Source organism: Leuresthes tenuis, unplaced genomic scaffold (assembly GCF_036924035.1).
Source record: "Leuresthes tenuis unplaced genomic scaffold, fLeuTen1.0.hap1 SCAF_21, whole genome shotgun sequence".
NCBI classification, from domain to species: domain Eukaryota; kingdom Metazoa; phylum Chordata; class Actinopteri; order Atheriniformes; family Atherinopsidae; genus Leuresthes; species Leuresthes tenuis.
The window spans coordinates 14,868,095-14,885,055 of NW_027325375.1; the positions used below are offsets into that span (position 1 = coordinate 14,868,095).

A 16,961-nucleotide genomic window follows, 5' to 3' on the forward strand; every position below is an offset into this window, starting at 1 on the left:
GTAAGACAAGGGGCGAATGCCCGACAATGTATGATCAAAAGAGGGAGCGGAGGTTTTCGGCTGCAAGGTCTGAATGTCCAACCACAATTTGTAAAAATCGGGGAAGAAAAGGCTCGAAAGTCCGACTATACACCATCAAAAGCGGAAGCGGAGATGTTCGGCTGCAAGACGGTGTGAACGTCCGACCAAAGTTTGTAAAAAGCAGTTAAGAAAATGTTCGAATATCCAACCAAACATAATCAAAAGCGGGAGCAGAGCTGTTCGACTGCAAGTAGGTGTGAATATCAGATCATAATTTGCAAAAAGCTGTTGAGAAAGGGTGAGAATGCCCGACTATACACTATCAAATGTGGGAGCGGAGGTGTTCGTCTGTGAGTAGGTGTGAATGTCCGACCATAATTGCTGAAAAATGTGTTAGAAAAGGTAAGAATGCCGGACCATATATCATCAAAAGCGGGAGAGGTTGTGTTCGGCTGCAAGTAGGTGTGAATGTCCAGCCATAATTACTCACAAACGGGTAAGAAAAGGTACAATTGCCAGACCATATATGATCAAAACAGGGAGCGGAGGTGGTTCAGCTGCAAGAAGGTTTGAATGTCCGACTAAAGTTTGTAAAAAGCGGGTATGACAAGGTGTGAATGCCCGACAATGTATGATCAAAAGAGGAGCGGAGGTTTTCGGCTGCAAGAAGGTGTGAATGTCCACCCATAATTACTGAAAAATGGGTAAGAAAAGGTGCGAAAGCCCAACCGCACATGATCATAAGTGGATGAGAAGGTGTTCGACTGCAAGTAGGTGTGAATGTAAGATCATAATTTGTAAAAAGCGGGTAAGAAAAGGTAAGAATGCCCAACCATAAATTATCAAAAGCGGCAGCAGAGTTTCGGCTGGTATTTATCAATGTCTAGATAGATTTCAACAAAAAACAACGTTGTACTTTGCAGTAAAAGAAAGTGCAAATCAAAAGTTTTAGGAATCCGAGAATAAGCTTATTTTCATGAGTTCTGCACGATTTCGGATTTTATGTATAAAATGAATTCCTTCACGCAAACTAAGTTAACACTGCTTTGTCCTTCATATGTACCCATTTCTACATATATTTCAAGCATAAACTTCCTCATACTACCCTGAATGAGAAAGAGCCACACTTGTGATTAAGCCATACGCCCCTTTTGAGGAGCTCTGCATGGTTTGGGATTTTATCTATAAAATTAATTCCTTCAATCAAACTATGTTAAAACGGCTTTTACCTTCATATTTATCAATGTCTAGATCGACTTCAACAAAGAACAACATTGTATTTTGCAGTAGAAGAAAGAGCAAAACTGGAGGATCAGGAATCCGAGAATAAGCTTCTTTTCATACGTTCTGCACGATTTCGGATTTTATGTATAAAATGAATTCCTTCACTCAAACTAAGTTAACACTGCTTTGTCCTTCATATGTACCCATTTCTACATATATTTCAAGCATAAACTTCCTCATAATACCCTGAATGAGAAAGAGCCACACTTGTGATTAAGCCATACGCCCATTTTGAGGAGCTCTGCATGATTTGGGATTTTATCTATGAAATCAATTCCTTCACTCAAACTATGTTAAAACGGCTTTTACCTTCATATTTATCAATGTCTCGATAGATTTAAACAAAAAAACAACGTTGTACTTTGCAGTAAAAGAAAGAGCCAATCAAAAGTTTTAGGAATCCGACAATAAGCTTATTTTCATGAGTTCTGCACGATTTCGGATTTTATGTATAAAATGAATTCATTCACTCAAACCAAGTTAAAACTGCTTTTTCATTCATATTTATCAATGTCTAGATCGACTTCAACAAAGAACAACATTGTATTTTGCAGTAGAAGAAAGAGCAAAACTGAAGGATCAGGAATCCGAGAATAAGCTTATTTTCTTATGGGCAAGTGGGAACTGCTTTGTCCTTCATATTTATCAATGTGTAGATGGATTTCAACTTCTTCTACTGCAAAGTCCAATGTTTTTCTTTGTTGAAGTCGATCTAGACATTGATGAATATGGAAGGACAAAGCAGTTTTAACTTGGTTTGAGCGAAGCAATTCATTTTATAGCAAAATCCGAAATCGTGCAGAACTCATGAAAGCAGGCTTATACTCGGATTCCTGAAACTTTAGATTTGCTCTTTCTTTTACTGCAAAGTACAACGTTGTTTTTTTGTTTAAATCTTTCTAGACATGGTAAATATGAAGGACAAATCAGTTTTAACATAGTTTGAGTGAAGTAATGCATTTTATAAGCAAAATCCCAAATCATGCAGAACTCACGAAAAGCTTTTTCTCGCTTTTCACTGCTTTTTACAAACTTTGGTCGGACGTTCACACCTTCTTGCATCCGCTTTTGATGATGTATATTCGGGCATTCGAACCTTTTATTACCCGCTTTTTACAAACCATTGTCGGACTTTCACACCTTCTTGCAGCCGAACACCACCTCTCCCGCTTTTGTATGGTCCAGTATTCTTACCTTTTCTAACACATTTTTCAGCAATTATGGTCGGACATTCACACCTACTCAAAGCTGGACACCTCCGCTCCCGCTTTTGATCATACAATGTCGGGACATCGCTCCTTGTCTTACCAGCTTTTTACAAACTTTAGTCGAACATTCACACCTTCTTGAAGCTGAACACCTCCACTCCCTCTTTTGATTGTGTACAGTCGGGTATTTTAACCTTTTCTTACCCGCTTTTTACCAACTATGATCGGACATTCACACCGTCTTACAGCGGAACACCTCCGCTACCTCTTTTGATGGTGTATGTTCGGGCATTCGAACCTTTTCTTACCCGCTTTTTAAAACCAGGGTCGGACTTTCACACCTTTTAGTAGCCGAACAACTCCGCTCCCGCTATTGATTGTGTACAGTCGGGTATTTTAACCTTATCTTACTCGCTTTTTACCAACTATGGTCGGACATTCACACCTTCTTACAGCGGAACACCTCCGCTCCCTCTTTTGATGGTGTATGTTTGGGCATTCGAACCTTTTCTTACCCGCTTTTTACAAACTATGGTCGGACATTCAAACCTTCTTGTAGCCGAACACATCCACTCGTGCATTTGATGATGTATGGTTGGGAATTCGCACCTTTTCTTACCCATTTTTCAGTAATTATGGGTGGACATTCACACCTTGCAGCTGAACACCTCCTCTTCCGCTTATTATCATGTGCGGTTTGATATTCGAAAATTCTCTTTCATGTTTTCTAGCAATTATTGATGGACATTCCGACCTTCTTGCAGCTGAACACCTCCGCTCCAGCTTTTGATGGTGTATAGTCGGGCTTTCGAGCCTTTTCTTCCCCGGTTTTTACAAATTATGGTTGGACATTCAGACCTTCTTTCAGCCGAAAACCTCCGCTCCCTCTTTTGATCATACATTGTCGGGCATTCGCACCTTTTCTTACCCGCTTTTTACAAACTTTAGTCGGACATTAACACCTTCTTGCAGCTTAACCACCTCCGCTCCCTGTTTTGATCATGTATGGTCTGGCAATACTACCTTTTCTTACCCATTTGTGAGTAATTATGGCTGGACATTCACACCTACTTGCAGCCGAACACCACCTCTCCCGCTTTTGATGATGTATGGACCGGCATTCTTACCTTTTCTAACACATTTTTCAGCAATTATGGTTGGAGATTCACACCTACTCACAGCCGAACACCTCCGCTCCCGCATTTGATGGTGTATATTCGGGCATACGAACCTGTTCTTACCCGCTTTTTACAAACCATGGTCGGACTTTCACACCTTCTTGTAGCTGAACAACTCCCCTCCCTCTTTTGATTGTGTACAGTCGGGCATACAAACCTGTTCTTACCCGCTTTTTACAAACTATGGTCGGACATTCAAACCTTCTTGTAGCCGAACACATCCACTCCTGCTTTTGATGATGTATGGTTGGGCATTCGCACCTTTTCTTACCCATTTTTCAGTAATTATGGGTGGATATTCACACCTTCTTGCAGCGGAACACCTCCTCTCCCGCTTATGATTATGTGCGGTTTGATATTCGAAAATTTTCTTTCATGTTTTATAGCAATTATTGATGGACATTCATACCTTCTTGAAGCCGAACACATCCACTCCTGCTTTTGATGATGTATGGTTGGGCATTCGAACCTACTTGTTGCCCGTTTTTCATTAATTATGGGTGGACATTCACACCTTGTCGCAGCCAAACACCTCCGCTCCCTGTTTTGATCATGTATGTTTTGACATTCGTACCTTTTCTCACCTGCTTTTTACTATTGTCGGCCAATCACAACTTCCTCTCCATCATACTTGTATGGTAGGAAATTCTCACCCACTCTCATCCGAAGACCTCTCCTCCCGCTTTTGTTAATATTTAGTCGGGCATTCGAACCTTTTCTTACCCACTTTTTACAAATTATGGTCGAACATTCACACCTACTTGCAGCTGAATACTTCCGCTCCAATTTTTAGTGATGTATGGTTGGCATTTGCACCTTTTGTTACCCTCTTTTTATACTGATTGCTGAAGATTAAGTTGTTCTTTCTCAAACTACAATTTTTTTTTAATTGTTGAAACTTGATTTGAAGTGGATAAATAAGGAGGACAAACAGTTTTAAGTCACGCTGATAGAAGAAATTAATTTTATAGCAAAATCTGTATTTCGTCATATGTCGAGAGATGCTTATTGCTGAAGAAGTTCTTTCTCATTCTACAAAGTACAACGTTGTTTATCGTTGAAACTTGATTAGACATGAATAAATATGAAGGACAAAGCAGTCTTAACTTGGTTTGAGTTAATTAATTCGTTTTATAGGAGAATCCGAATTCGTGCTTATTTTCGGATTCCTGAAGAATGAGTCTGGTTCTTTCTCATAATACAAAGTTTGTTGTTTATTGTTGAAACTTCATCAGAAGTGAAGAAATAAATGAATGCCTATCAACAAATGTGGGATCTAAACTCTACTGCTTCCTCTAAAATAATTTATTTTCTCAATTCAGAAATGTGTGTGTGTAAGTCACAACACCCGTGACACCAAAACGGCTTTCTTTTCTCTCTTTTCTCTACACTCTGCACTATGAGCACACATACCAAATCAGAAAGGCTTTTTTCTCTCTTTTCTACATTATGGACTGTGGGGACACAAAACCGCTCTCTCTTTTTTTTTTTGATTGTGTGCCAGGGCGTTGTCTCACGTATTAGATTATGCTTAAGATACGAATGGGTTTATCAGTCATATCAGAATCCATACATACTGATCCTCCCGTAATAAAATGGTCGGATCTTATCAAACACACTTTGTTTCTTGTGACAATCAAGTCAGCGAAACAGCGTATACACGTCAAGACACTGAATCAAGTTTGCCACAAGAACTCATAAGTTTGGCAGTATTGCTCTGCCGTCAGCAATCATACACCCATTTTATTTTCGTGAGACGTGCAGGCACCTGTTCATCTACTGTTCTATCACTATGAATTAGTTTATCTATTATCAATAAGGATACTTCTACAACTACTATCAAAGTATGTCCAGACTTCTTATGTTGTCAGTTGCTATATATGAATAAGTGGGTAGCTACTGACAAGCATTAAGCATGTCACACAGCCCAAACATATAACATTTCAGGACACACCACACAGTTAACAACCACAGTGAAGTGTCAAAGCCCAAATATTCAACAGGACACTTACACAACACATTCAAATCAAACAGTCAGACAACATACAAGAACATATACCCCAGCCGGCATTGCTCCCTGCCTATTTTCCTACAGCTCACTATGTGTGCGCACACCTTTATTCACAAACTCTTCAACTTATACTCTTTTACCGAAGCTGCTACAGCTCAATTGGCCGAATACCCTTAGATCCTATTTCGGTGAATTTGACATCTGCCTTACATGTAACAGATTAGCGGTTTAGCAGTTTTAATTTAGTTTGAGTGAAGGAATTCATTTTATAGCAAAATCCGAAATCGTGAAGCACTCATGAAAGTAAGCTTATTCTCAGATTCCTGAAACTTTAGATTTGCTCTTTCTTTTACTGCAAAGTACAACGTTGTTGTTTTTGTTTAAATCTTTCTAGACATGGTAAATATGAACGACAAAGCAGTTTTAACATAGTTTGAGTGAAGGAATTAATTTTATAGATAAAATCCCAAGAGTCTGCAGAGAAAAGAGAGTGAATGCGAAGTAGACTTTAACACGGCTATGGGAGCGAGCCGAGTGTTGGCTAACCGGGAGAATTGCTTGAAAGAAACGCGACACCGAATGAGCGATCAGAACAAAGCCTCAATACGGGATTCTCGTGGTGTTTTTGTTGCTGCCTTGTCTTTTGCATAGAGTAAAAGACAAGGCAGCCATCGAATAGGGCCCGATTGTTCCCACTTGGTCAGCCGAGGAGCAGGGGGGGGGGGGGGGGGCAAGCGTCTCAACCAAGCAAAGCTCACCATGGGGAAGGTGGCTATACCAACTAGCCTGATGCCCTGCTCCCGCAGTGACGGATAATCGTACTCTGGTTTCTCTTCATAACATACAAGTCTTTCGCCTTTTACTAAAGACTTCCGTGGAGAGCAGCACTAATGAGTTGTTTCTATTATTGGCAGGCTTTACCTTTGCGGGTGAAGCCCTTTCTGTCTGTGCAAAAGAAATCTTGCTACTTTGCAGAGTGACTTCTCTGAGTAGAGTCGCCTTACTTGTTGCGACTGTACCGATGTTCGAAGCTGGAGTGCAAAGTTGTTGCTTGAATGGTGCTTGCTGGAGCATGCGGGAGTGCAAAGTTATACCATTTAAAAGGGCTGAAGAGTGCTCAGTGCAGCGGGTGGGCGGAGGTGCAACGTGACACTCTGGCCACCTATGGCCATAAAAAGAACACTGCTACAAGTGCGCATTGTGCCAGCAAGGGCCCTCGGACCTGAAACAGTGGACAGTTATCGCTTCTCGGCCTTTTGGCTAAGATCAAGTGTAGTATCTGTTCTTATCAGTTTAATATGTCCTCTATACGAGGACTACATATTAAATGGATTTTTAAGAATAGGAGTTGAAAAAGAAGCTTTGCTCCGTTCACTCCAAGCATCGACCCAGTACTGCAGTGCCGCTGGGAACGGTGCGCTCTTCTCTGCTCTTGTGAAAAAGCAAACAGCGGTGCAGGATGGAAGTTTCAGGGAGCCCAAGATGAAACTTTCTTTTAATCTGCTGAGAAAAGAGAGTGAATGCGAAGTAGACTTTAACACAGCTCTGGGAGCGAGCCGAGTGTGGGCTAACCGGGAGAATTGCTTGAAAGAAACGCGACACCGAATGAGTGGTCAGAACAAAGCCTCAATACGGTGTTCCCGTGGTGTTTGTGGCTGCCTTGTCTTTTGCACAGAGTAAAAGACAAGGCAGCCATCGAATAGGGCCCGATTGTTCCTACTTGGTCAGCCGAGGAGCAAGGGGGGGGAGCAAGCGTCTCAACCAAGCAAATCTCACCAAGTAGGAACAATCGGGCCCTATTCGATGGCTGCAACACCTGAAAGAGATATTGATGCGAGACCCGATCAAAAGCTTTTTCAAAGTCTAAATTTAAGATGACAAGCCGGGTGTTTCTGTCTCTAGCGTAATCAATGATGTCTCGAATCAGTACGAGGCTGTCGGTGAGTTGTCTCTCTGAGATGGCACAAGCCTGGTCTGGGTGAATTACCTCCTCTAAAACAGAGGACATCCATGTCGTTAAAACCTTGCTAAAAAGTTTATAGTCAAAGTTTAAAAGTGTGATGGGCCTCCAATTCTTTAGGTCAGTCTTATCATTTTTATCAGAAGTGAAGAAATAAATGAATGCCTATCAACAAATGTGGGATCTAAACTCTAGTGCTTCCTCTAAAATAATTTCCTTTCTCAATTTAGAAATGTGTTAGAAAAGGTAAAAATGCCGGTCCATACATAATCAAAATCGGGAGAGGTGGTGTTCAGCTGCAAGAAGGTCTAAATGTCCATCAATAATTGCTAGAAAACATGAAAGAAACTTTTCGAAAATCAAACCGCACATGATCATAAGTGGGATAGGAGGTGTTCAGCTGCAAGGTGTGAATGTCCACCCATAATTCCTGAAAAATGGGAAAAAAAAGGTGTGAATGCCCAACCATACATCATCAAAAGCAGGAGTGGAAGTGTTCGGCTACAAGAAGGTGTGAACGTCCAACCAAAATATGTAAAAAGCAGTTAAGAAAAGGTTCGAATATCCAACCAAACATAATCAAAAGCGGGAGCAGAGCTTTTCGACTGCAAGTAGGTGTGAATATCAGATCATAATTTGCAAAAAGCTGATGAGAAAGGGTGAGAATGCCCGACTATACATCATCAAATGCGGGAGCGGAGGTGTTCCGCTGTAAGAAGGTGTGAATGTCCGACCATAGTTGGCAAAAAGCAGGTAAGAAAAGGTTAAAATACCCGATTGTACACAATCAATAGCGGGAGCAGAGTTGTTCCGCTACTAAAAGGTGTGAAAGTCCGACCATGGTTTGTAAAAAGCGGGTAAGAAAAGGTGTGAATGCCCGACAATGTATGATCAAAAGAGGGAGCGGAGGTTTTCGGCTGAAAGAAGGTCTGAATGTCCATCCATAATTAGTAAAAATCGGGGAAGAAAAGGCTCAAAAGCCCGACTATACACCATCAACAGCTGGAGCGGAGGTGTTCAGCTGCAAGAAGGTCTGAATGTCCACCAATAATTGCTAGAAAACATGGAAGAGAATTTTCGAATATCAAACCGCACATGATCATAAGCGGGAGAGGAGGTGTTAAAATGCAAGAAGGTGTGAATGTCCACCCATAATTACTGCAAAATGGGTAAGAAAAGGTACGAATGCCCAACCATACATCATCAAAAGCAGGAGTGGATGTGTTCGGCTACAAGAAGGTTTTAATGTCCGACCATAGTTTGTAAAAAACGGGTAAGAAAAGGTTCGAATGCCCGAACATACACTATCAAAAGAGGGAGCGGAGGTGTTCCACTGTAAGAAGGTGTGAATGTCTGACCATAGTTGGTAAAAAGCGGGTAAGAAAAGGTGAAAATACCCGACTGTACACAATCAATAGCGGGAGCGGAGTTGTTCGGCTACCAAAAGGTGTGAAAGTCCGACCCTGGTTTGTAAAAAGCGGGTAAGAGAAGGTGCGAATGCCCGACAATGTATGATCAAAAGAGGGAGCGGAGGTTTTCGGCTGCAAGAAGGTCTGAATGTCCAACAATAATTTTGTAAAAACCGGGGAAGAAAAGGCTCGAAAGCCCGACTATACACCATCAAAAGCGGGAGCGGAGGTGTTCGGCTGCAAGTAGGTGTGAATGTTCGACCATAATTTGTAAAAAGCGGGTAAGAAAAGGTTTGAATGCCCGACTATATATTAACAAAAGCAGGAGGAGAGGTCTTCGGATAAGAGTGGGTGAGAATTTCCAACAGTAATCAATAAAATAAGGTGAAAAAAAAGGTGTGAATACCCCATAGAACACTAAAAGGTGGAGCAGAAGTGTTCGGCTGCAAGAAGGTGTGACTGTTCGACTATATTTGGTGAAAAGCAGGTGAAGCAAGGTCTGAATGCCCAACCTTACATCATCAAAAACGAGATCAGAGGTGTTTGGCTGCAAGAAGGCCATAGTTTGCCAAAAGCGGGTAAGCTGCGAATGACCGACTAAATATCAACAAAAGTGGGGGCGGAGGTCTTCGGATGCAAGTGGGTGTGAATATCCCACCATACAAGTATGGTGGAGAGGAAGCTGTGAATAGCCGACCATAGTAAAAAGCGGGTGAGAAAAGGTGCGAATGTCCAATCATACATGATCAAAACAGGGAGCGGAGGTGTTTGGCTGCGACAAGGTGTGTATGTCCACCCATAATTAATGAAAAGCGGGCAACAAGTAGGTTTGAATACCCATCATCAAAAGCAGGAGTGGATGTGTTCGGCTACAAGAAGGTTTGAATGTCTGACCATAGTTTGTAGAAAGCGGGTAAGAAAAGGTTCGAATGCCCGTACATACACCATCAAAAGAGGGAGCGGAGGTGTTCCGCTGTAAGACGGTGTGAATCTCCAACAATAGTTGGTAAAAAGCGGGTAAGAAAAGGTTAAAATACCCGACTGTACACAATCAATAGCGGGAGTGGAGTTGTTCGGCTATAAGAAGGTGTGAAAGTCCGACCATGGTTTGTAAAAAGCGGGTAAGAAAAGGTGCGAATGCCCGACAATGTATGATCAAAAGAGGGAGTGGAGGTTTTCGGCTGCAAGAAGGTCTGAATGTCCAACCATAATTTGTAAAAACCGGGGAAGAAAAGGCTCGAAAGCCCGACTATACACCATCAAAAGTGGGAGCGGAGGTGTTCAGCTTCAAGACGGTGTTCAGCTTCAAGACGGTCTGAATGTCCATCAATAATTTCTAGAAAACATGAAAGAAAATTTTCGAATATCAAACTGCACATGATCATAAGCAGGAGAGGAGGTGTTCAGCTGCAAGAAGGTGTGAATGTCTACCCATAATTACTGAAAAATGGGTAATAAAAGGTGCGAATGCCTAACCATACATCATGAAAAGAGGGAGCGGAGGTGTTCCGCTGTAAGACGGTGTGAATCTCCAACAATAGTTGGTAAAAAGCGGGTAAGAAAAGGTTAAAATACCCGACTGTACACAATCAATAGCGGGAGCGGAGTTGTTCGGCTACAAGAAGGTGTGAAAGTCCGACCATGGTTTGTAAAAAGCGGGTAAGAAAAGGTGCGAATGCCCGACAATGTATGATCAAAAGAGAGAGCGGAGGTGTTCGGCTGCAAGGTCTGAATGTCCAACCATAATTTGTAAAAACCGGGTAAGAAAAGGCTCGAAAGCCCGACTATACATCATCAAAAGCGGGAGCGGAGGTGTTCAGCTGCAAGAAGGTGTGAATGTTCGACTAAAGTTTGTAAAAAGCTGGTAAGACAAGGAGCGATGTCCCGACATTGTATGATCAAAAGCGGGAGCGGAGGTGTCCAGCTGTGAGTAGGTGTGAATGTCCGACCATAATTGCTGAAAAATGTGTTAGAAAAGGTAAGAATACTGGACCATACATCATCAAAAGTGGGAGAGGTGGTGTTCGGCTGCAAGAAGGTGTGAAAGTCCGACAATGGTTTGTAAAAAGCGGGTAAAAAAAGGTTCAAATGCCCGAATATACATCATCAAAAGCGGAAGCGGAGGTGTTCGGATGCAAGAAGGTGTGAACGTCCGACCAAAGTTTGTAAAAAGCAGTGAAAAGCGAGAAAAAGCATTTCGTGAGTTCTGCATGATTTGGGATTTTGCTTATAAAATGCATTACTTCACTCAAACTATGTTAAAACTGATTTGTCCTTCATATTTACCATGTCTAGAAATATTTAAACAAAAAAACAACGTTGTACTTTGCAGTAAAAGAAAGAGCAAATCTAAAGTTTCAGGAATCCGAGTATAAGCCTGCTTTCATGAGTTCTGCACGATTTCGGATTTTGCTATAAAATGAATTGCTTTGCTCAAACCAAGTTAAATCTGCTTTGTCCTTCCATATTCATCAATGTCTAGATCGACTTCAACAAAGAAAAATATTGGACTTTGCAGTAGAAGAAGTCGAAATCCATCTACACATTGATTAATATGAAGGACAAAGCAGTTCCCACTTGCCCATAAGAAAATAAGCTTATTCTCGGATTCCTGATCCTTCAGTGTTGCTCTTTCTTCTACTGCAAAATACAATGTTGTTCTTTGTTGAAGTCGATCTAGACATTGATAAATATGAAGGAAAAAGCAGTTTTAACTTGGTTTGAGTGAATTAATTCATTTTATACATAAAATCCGAAATCGTGCAGAACTCATGAAAATAAGCTTATTCTCGGATTCCTAAAACTTTTGATTGGCTCTTTCTTTTACTGCAAAGTACAATGTTGTTTTTTTTTGTTTAAATATATCGAAACATTGATAAATATGAAGGTAAAAGCCGTTTTAACATAGTTTGAGTGAAGGAATTGATTTTATAGATAAAATCCCAAATCATGCAGAACTCCTCAAAAGGGGCGTATGGCTTAATCACAAGTGTGGTTCTTTCTCATTCAGGGTAGTATGAGGAAGTTAATGCTTGAAATATATGTAGAAATGGGTACATATGAAGGACAAAGCAGTGTTAACTTAGTTTGAGTGAAGGAATTCATTTTATACATAAAATCCCAAATCATGCAGAACGTATGAAAAGAAGCTTATTCTCGGATTCCTGATCCTTCAGTTTTGCTCTTTCTTCTACTGCAAAATACAATGTTGTTCTTTGTTGAAGTCGATCTAGACATTGATAAATATGAAGGAAAAAGCAGTTTTAACTTGGTTTGAGTGAATGAATTCATTTTATACATAAAATCCGAAATCGTGCAGAACTCATGAAAATAAGCTTATTGTCGGATTCCTAAAACTTTTGATTTGCTCTTTCTTTTATTGCAAAGTACAACGTTGTTTTTTTTTTTGTTTAAATCTATCGAGACATTGATATATATGAAGGTAAAAGCCGTTTTAACATAGTTTGAGTGAAGGAATTAATTTTATAGATAAAATCCTAAATCATGCAGAACTCCTCAAAAGGGAGGTATGGCTTAATCACAAGTGTGGCTCTTTCTCATTCAGGGTAATATGAGGAAGTTTATGCTTGAAATATATGTAGAAATGGGTACATATGAAGGACAAAGCAGTGTTAACTTAGTTTGCGTGAAGAAATTCATTTTATACATAAAATCCGAAATCGTGCAGAACTCATGAAAATAAGCGTATTCTCGGATTCCTAAAACTTTTGATTTGCACTTTCTTTTACTGCAAAGTACAACGTTGTTTTTTGTTGAAATCTATCTAGACATTGATTACATTCACACCTACTTGCAGTCGAACACCTTCTCATCCACTTATGATCATGTGCGGTTGGGCTTTCGCACCTTTTCTTACCCATTTTTCAGTAATTATGGGTGGACATTCAGACCTTCTTGCAGCCGAAAACCTCCGCTCCTCTTTTGATCATACATTGTCGGGCATTCACACCTTGTCTTACCCGCTTTTTACAAACTTTAGTTGGACATTCAAACCTTCTTGCAGCTGAACCACCTCCGCTCCCTGTTTTGATCATATATGGTCTGGCAATAGTACCTTTTCTTACCCGTTTGTGAGTAATTATGGCTGGACATTCACACCTTCTTGCAGCCGAACACAACCTCTCCCGCTTTTGATGATATATGGTCCGGCCTTCTTACCTTTTCTAACACATTTTTCAGCAATTATGATCTGATATTCACACCTACTTGAAGTCGAACAGCTCTGCTCCCGCTTTTGATTATGTTCGGTTGGATATTCAAACCTTTTCTTAACTGCTTTTTACAAACTTTGGTCGGACGTTCACACCTTCTTGCAGCCGAACACCCCCGCTTCCGCTTTTGATGGTATATATTCGGGTATTCGAACCTTCTCTTACCCGCTTTTTACAAACCATGGTTGGACTTTCATACCTTCTTGTAGCTGAACAACTCCACTCCTGCTTTTGATGATTTATGGTTGGACATTCGCATCTTTTCCTACCCATTTTTCAGTAATTATAGGTGGATATTCACATCTTCTTGCAGCTGAACACCTCCTCTCCCGCTAATGATCATGTAAGGTTTGATATTCGAAAATTTTCTTTCATGTTTTAAAGCAATTATTAATGGACATTCACACCTACTTGCAGCCGAACACCACCTCTCCCGCTTTTGATGTTGTATTGTCCGGCATTCTTACCTTTTCTAACACATTTTTCAGCAATTATGGTTGGAGAATCACACCTACTCACAGCCGAACAACTCCGCTCCCGCTATTGATTGTGTACAGTCGGGTATTTTAACCTTTTCTTACCCGCTTTTTACCAACTATGGTCGGACATTCACACCGTCTTACAGCGGAACACCTCCTCTCCCGCTTATGTTCATGTACGATTTGATATTCGAAAATTTACTTTCTTGTTTTAAAGCAATTATTGATGGACATTCAAACCTTCTTTTTGATGGTGTATAGTCGGGCTTTCGAGCCTTTTCTTCCCGGTTTTTACAAACCATGGTCGGACTTTCACACCTTCTTGTAGCCGAACACATCCGCTCCCGCTATTGATTGTGTACAGTCGGGTATTTTAACCTTTTCTTACCCGCTTTTTACCAACTATGGTCGGACATTCACACCTTCGTACAGCGGAACACCTCCGCTCCCTCTTTTGATGGTGTATGTTCGGGTATTCAAACCTTTTCTTACCCGCTTTTTCCAAACTATGGTCGGCTATTCACAGCTTCCTCTCCACCATACTTGTATGGTTGGATATTCACACCCACTTGCATCCGAAGACCTCTGCCCCAAATTTTTTTGATATTTAGTCGGACATTCGCACCTTACCCGCTTTTGGCAAACTATGGCCTTCTTGCAGCCAAACACCTCTGATCTCGCATTTGATGATGTAAGGTTTGGCATTCAGACCTTGCTTCACCTGCTTTTCACCAAATATAGTCGGACATTCACACCTTCTTGCAGCCGAACACTTCCGCTCCACCTTTTAGTGTTCTATCACACCTTTTTTTCACCGCATTTTATACATTATGGTCGGAAATTTTCAACCACTCTCATCCGAAGACCTCTCCTCCCGCTTTCTTTAATATATTTGAACTTTAGTCGGACATTCAAACCTTCTTGCAGCTGAACCACCTCCGCTCCCTGTTTTGATCATATATGGTCTGGCAATACTACCTTTTCTTACCCGTTTGTGAGTAATTATGGCTGGACATTCACACCTACTTGCAGCCGAACACAACCCCTCTCGCTTTTGATGATGTATGGACTGGCATTTTTACCTTTTCTAACACATTTTTCAGCAATTATGGTCGGAGATTCACACCTACTCACAGCCGAACAACTCCGCTCCCGCATTTGATGATGTATAGTCGGGCATTCTCACCCTTTCTCATCAGCTTTTTGCAAATTATGATCTGACATTCACACCTACTTGCAGTCGAACAGCTCTGCTCCCGCTTTTGATTATGTTTGGTTGGATATTCGAACCTTTTCTTAACTTCTTTTTACATATTTTGGTTGGACGTTCACACCTTCTTGTAGCCGAACACTTCCACTCCTGCTTTTGATGATGTATGGTTGGGCATTCACACCTTTTTTTTGCCCATTTTTCAGGAATTATGGGTGGACATTCACACCTTGCAGCTGAACACCTCCTATCCCACTTATGATCATGTGCGGTTTGATTTTCGAAAAGTTTCTTTCATGTTTTCTAGCAATTATTGATGGACATGTAGACCTACTTGCAGCCGAACACAACCTCTCTCGCTTTTGATGATGTATGGACCGGCATTCTTACCTTTTCTAACACATTTTTCAGCAATTATGGTCGGAGATTCACACCTACTCACAGCCGAACAACTCCGCTCCCGCATTTGAAGGTGTATAGTCGGGCATTCTCACCCTTTCTCATCAGCTTTTTGCAAATTATGATCTGACATTCACACCTACTTGCAGTCGAACAGCTCTGCTCCCGCTTTTGATTATGTTTGGTTGGATATTCGAACCTTTTCTTAACTGCTTTTTACAAACTTTGGTTGGACGTTCACACCTTCTTGTAGCCGAACACATGCACTCCTGCTTTTGATGATGTATGGTTGGGCATTCGCACCTTTTTTTTACCCATTTTTCAGGTATTATGGGTGGACATTCACACCTTCTTGCAGCTGAACACCTCCTCTCCCACTTATGATCATGTGTGGTTTGATTTTCGAAAATTTTCTTTCATGTTTTCTAGCAATTATTGATGGACATTTAGACCTTCTTGCAGCTGAACACCACCTCTCCAGATTTTGATGATGTATGGACCGGCATTTTTACCTTTTCTAACACATTTTTCAGCAATTATGGTTAGAGATTCACACCTACTCACAGCCAAACAACTCCGCTACCGCATTTGATGGTGTATAGTCGGGCATTCTCACCCTTTCTCATCAGCTTTTTGCAAATTATGATCTGACATTCACACCTACTTCCAGTCGAACAGCTCTGCTCCCGCTTTTGATTATGTTTGGTTAGATATTCGAACCTTTTCTTAACTGCTTTTTACAAACTTTGGTCGGACGTTCACAATATCTTGCAGCCGAACACCTCCGCTTCCGCTTTTGATGGTGTATATTCGGGCATACGAACCTTTTCTTACCCGCTTTTTACAAACCAAGGTCGGACTTTCACACCTTCTCTTAGCTGAACAACTCCGCTCCCTCTTTTGATTGTGTACAGTCGGGTAATTTAACCTTTTCTTACCCGCTTTTTACCATCTATGGTCGGACATTCACACCGTCTTACAGCGGAACACCTCCGCTCCCTCTTTTGATGATGTATGATTAGGCATTCGCACCTTTTCTTACCCATTTTTCAGTAATTATGGGTAGACATTCACACCTTCTTGCAGCTGAACACCTCCTCTCCCGCTTATGATCATGTGCAGTTTGATTTTCGAACATTTTCTTTCATGTTTTCTAGCAATTATTGATGGACATTCAGACCGTCTTGCAGCTGAACACCTCCGCTCCCACCTTTGATGGTGTATAGTCGGGCTTTCGAGCCTTTTCTTCCCCGGTTTTTACAAATTATGGTTGGACATTCAGACCTTCTTGCAGCCGAAAACCTCCACTCCGTCTTTTGATCATACATTGTCGGGCATTCGCACCTTTTCTTACCCGCTTTTTACAAACCATGGTCAGACTTTCACACCTTTTAGTAGCCGAACAACTCCGCTCCCGCTATTGATTGTGTACAGTCGGGTATTTTAACCTTTTCTTACCCGCTTTTTACCAACTATGGTTGGACATTCACACCTTCTTACAGCAGAACACCTCCGCTCCCTGTTTTTATTATGTATGGTTTGACATTCGCACCTTCTCTCACCCGCCTTT

General features: G+C 41.2%; 2 non-coding genes across 2 annotated transcripts; both read left to right on the forward strand.

Annotated features, from left to right (window-relative positions):
* The first annotated feature begins 6,520 nt into the window (after positions 1–6,520).
* Positions 6,521–6,634, forward strand: LOC140280625 (U5 spliceosomal RNA). Its single transcript, XR_011909564.1, has one exon. It is a non-coding gene; the product is annotated as a U5 spliceosomal RNA (small nuclear RNA).
* A 308-nt stretch (positions 6,635–6,942) lies between these two features.
* On the forward strand, positions 6,943–7,127 carry LOC140280500 (U2 spliceosomal RNA). The gene has a single exon (XR_011909462.1). It is a non-coding gene; the product is annotated as a U2 spliceosomal RNA (small nuclear RNA).
* The last annotated feature ends 9,834 nt before the right edge of the window (positions 7,128–16,961 follow it).